This window comes from Salvelinus sp. IW2-2015, unplaced genomic scaffold (genome assembly GCF_002910315.2).
Source record: "Salvelinus sp. IW2-2015 unplaced genomic scaffold, ASM291031v2 Un_scaffold1790, whole genome shotgun sequence".
NCBI lineage: Eukaryota > Metazoa > Chordata > Actinopteri > Salmoniformes > Salmonidae > Salvelinus > Salvelinus sp. IW2-2015.
Genome location: NW_019943164.1, coordinates 171,266 through 175,638, shown reverse-complemented (window position 1 = coordinate 175,638; position 4,373 = coordinate 171,266). Strand labels below are relative to the sequence as shown.

The 4,373-nt window shown below is 41.6% G+C and overlaps 1 protein-coding gene across 2 annotated transcripts in view; it reads left to right on the top strand.

The window, feature by feature from the left end:
* ccni (cyclin I) overlaps window positions 1-4,373 on the top strand; it is a 26,077-nt gene that overhangs the window by 7,956 nt on the left and 13,748 nt on the right. The window lies entirely within an intron of this gene.

The window sequence follows — 4,373 nt, the reverse complement described above, 5'->3', positions numbered from 1 at the left end:
GAGGTTTGAAATGTCAGTGAAGACACTTGACAGTTGGTTCCGTGTCATGCTTTGAGGACAGTTGGAATCCGTCTGGCCCAGCCGACTTTGAATGCTTGACATGTGCTTCAAGGTTATGTTACATCGGCTACCGAGAGCGGTATCCACACACCGTCATCCAGACAGCGGGTGCTCTCTATGTGTTCAGAGACTATTTGGGCTTTCTGACTCGATTGCGAGCTGGAAAGTGAGTAGCATTCAATCTTAATTCTTATTGACGCTCTTGTTAGATGGTTCGTTCTGAGCGGAAGATGAGAAGAGGGATGGGGATTGTGTTAGAAGCATCCGGTTAGTCTTCCCGCTCCTGAAAGCGGCAGTCTAACCTTTAAGTCCGATGCGGATGTTGCCTGTTAATTCATGGCTTCTGGTTGGATGTACGTACCAGTCAACTGTGGGGACGACGTCCATCTTGAAATGTTGACTTAATGGATTGGAGCCGGAGCGAAAAAAATTATATGTCAGAACTCTCAAATATGGAGGATCGTTATCTTAAAACCTTTCACCGTGTATTACATCCTTCAAACCTCCTGCGGCAATATGGAGAGATGGGAATCCCGGACCATATGATCGTTCTCGCGAGGGAGCACCCCCCGCAGTCCTGGGCTACGCCTTACCCCAACCTACTTACCTGTGGATAGTAGTTACGACCATTCCGCTCAGCATTTCACTAGCATAGCCTTCCTGACACCAACTTTAAAGGTAGATAGTTCTCATAGCCTATTGACGCGAATATCTTAGAATCAGCTCAAAACTGTCCAAGGGGAATCTACCAGTTGCCTATTAATTTTTTTTGGTGACAAGATACCTAAAATTGCTTTTCAAGCGTGAATAAAAAGGGCCCACTACCATTGGCTCAGCATTTTTAAAATGTTTACAGGGAAGACAAAATTATGTAAATCTATAAGGGATAGATAATGTGGTCAGATTTTTTGCCAACTAATGGAGGGTGGGGAAGCTATGGATTGAATCTCAGTTGCGGGATAGCTAAAAACAACTTATAAAGCGAAAATACCACCACTATTGGGCTCTCTACGTATTTTCCCCCACCTCCCCTCCCAGCCGTCTTCTATCCCTTCAGGTGCTGTTGCAGATCCAACGGTGCAATAACATGTTCGGCTCCATACTGGTAAGGAATATTGATAATCAACATTTGTTAAAAACTCGATATATAAGATTTGGCACATGCATATTAAAAGTCACAACCCCTCTTCGGAGCTGACTAAAAGCCAGTCTGCATTGATTACTGATGCAGCATTTTCATTATATCATTGGTTTATGAGCGCCTTATGTCTTTTGTTAGAAAATATAAAGTGCAATACTTTGCAGGTAAGAAATTTTCGCACGTTACAATTGCCCCACCATCACAAATACTCGACTAGACTCCTGACGGCCTTAATAATGAGTTGGTTGAATGGTTAGTGCCTAGGCTTTAAGAGTTCTGTGGGTAACTAATATGAGAACATAGACTACGAGCAAACATATAATGATGAGGAGAAGTTAGATGTAGGTCTCTGTTCTGCCGGGATGAATGAAACATCCCGCCGGATCATATATTCCGTTTCTTCTGTTTCAAGCACCGTCTCATCCAGAGAGTTAGACAAATGTTTGTTACCGTTTATTTTAAAATAGTCACCTATTTAGGACAAACACTAGCAATGGAATAAAGACTCCAGATAATACTTAATCAGTATTTCGATCTCCTCCATTTTATGATGATTTTCTTTAGACCATTCCCAACCCCATTAATTGTTCACGATTACCCATACTTTGCTGGAAAGGAAACTGGATGATTTTCTCTTAGGGGGAGTCGTTACTCGTCGCCTCCAGAAAAAAAACACAATAAATTACTTCGCAGATTGATCAACCCATCTGTTAGCCCCCTTATTATCCCACATGAACAAACGTTTCCCGAGGAGTGTTTTTAGACCATCACGTCGGATGATGAAAGCCGGCAGCCAAAATGGGAGCTTGCGGCCCTTGTCCAGTTTGAAAACAGGGATAATCTAGCTTTTCTTCGATTCAGGCAGCTCTAGTGAAAAGATGCAACCAACGTTCCATTATTTTTCCAGTATTCCGCGGTGGTGATATTAATTTTTTCACACTAACGCTTCTGAGTAATCAAGTTCTGTTTTTCTTCGCAGTGATCCGAGACAAACTCCAGTTGTAACATCATTCTTATCAGTTTTCAGGCCATTTAAGAACCTCCATAGTGATCATTTGTTGGCAGCGAAACATATAAGGATGTACATCAATAAGGTAAAATATATAGTTACGCAAATGAAGATGACATATACAAAATTTTACTACAATGTAGCCCTTGGGAGATAAGATATGTACTAAACAACAGACTACAGCTCAGGATTGTCTTTGCGCCTCTTTCCTTTAGGGATGTGGAATTAAACTATCAATATCAATTGTGCATGGATTTACTCACTTTAGTAGACTTCTAATTGGTTTCACACTAAGCCCCTGCCGGCAAAGCCAAACCAAATTAACCTCGCCTAAGTTCTCCAAACCTAGGTCGTCAGTTTCTACATCAGCAGTGATCTAGTTTAATTGAAAGCTAATAATATACTATGTTGACTTAAGATCACCAGGACAATACGGGATTGACAGCGATCGAAATGACAAATTAGTTCTTAATGCCAACCGCGCGATTTACATTTTGTTTTTAAGAATTATCCTTACTTTTCGAATACAGGGTTGGCAGTGAAGCTATACCAAACAACATGGCGACCATTACTGCGTTTTGAGAAGGAAGTGATCTTCGGTAGAGTTTCCGAGTTAAACACAACCTGGAAGGCCACGGTTTGGTAATATATAAAGAAATTTAGCTTAGCTCCACTCGTTCTTAATTAAATATTGCTTACTTTGAGGCGTTCTTCCTGAGCATTTTCTTCTTTGCTTACGGCCTTATAGAGTTGGTTGAGAGTGGTCTTAGTGCCAGCTTCGTTCTGTGGTGGTAAATAGACAGCTACGAATAATATAGATGAGAACTCCAGAGGTAGGTCTCTGTTCTGCCGGTGCATGRAAAATCCCGCCAGCTCTATATTGTCCGTTTCTTCGTTCAGCCACGTCTCGGTGAAACATATGTTACCGTTTTTAATGTCCCTTTGGTAGGATAATCTTAATAGTATTTCATCAGTTTTATTTTCCAACGATTGCACGTTAGCAAGTGGAATGGAAGGCATTGGGAGTTTACTCGCTCGCCTCCAGATTCTCAGAAGGATCCCCAATCTGCGTCCCCTTTTCTGGTGTTTTTACTTAACGCAAAAGGCGTGGTTCTGGGCATGTTCCAGTGAAAACAGGATATCCTTTCTCGTCGGACTCGTTAAAGGAAAAAGTTTTTCCCAGTCCGCGGTGAGTAATCGGTTTTCTGATGTCCAGAAGTTATTTTCGGCCATAAGAGACGGTAGCAGCAACATTATGTACACAATAAGTTAAAATATAAGTTACGCAAATAAAATAACAAAATTRCACAATTGSTTGGGAGAATGTAAAACGTCAACCATGTTCTTTGGCRCCATCTTTTCGTTGGCATTGTGAATTATTGTTGCATGTTCCTTTTTACTCTTATGTCCTACCAGAGCCACCATACCTGCCTGCACTAGTTGTTATGTYAGCTCACGAGCGTGAGGAGGGTAGTAGATACACCTGAGCAGTTAATAAAGAATTTAGCTAGTCTCGTTCTTTCTGCATAACAGTATTCTCTCTTGAAATTAGAGTCCTTGAGTATTCCAGCCTGCCTAGGCTATATGCGATTGAAATCAACACCGGTAGGYTGCAATTGTTTWAAAATATATAGCCTATTTAACTGAAACCTTGTCTTACAGCCCAATAGATTTTAAACTAGATCTTTAGCTAGTCTACATAGGGAAGATCATAACAATTTCTCAAATTCCTTTGCTACAAACGACCCACACCATTTATTCGCTCAATTTAGCAGCGTTGCTCTGCATATACGTGAGAAAATTAGACTTTCTAATTTGATTCGCATGACGCTGTTGACGTTTGCGGCCCATTTTTGTTTTTTATATTTTCCCTTACTTGGGCCAGCCCCCTAGTAATTCAAGTTCCAGCCAATGGGGTTCAGCCCCTCGCCATTTGAGTGAGTCAAAGACTAGTAGGCAATTTTCGAGGACCGCTTTTGGCTAAAAGGTATACAAAAGTACCAGAGAATGTCTTTAACCTGGGCTGCCTGCCTCACAGAGTAGTAGTCCTGGAGAATGTCTTTAACCTGGGCTGCCTTCCTGACAGAGTAGTAGTCCTGGAGAATGTCTTTAACCTGGGCTGCCTGCCTTACAGAGGAGTAGTCCTGGAGAATGTCTTTAACC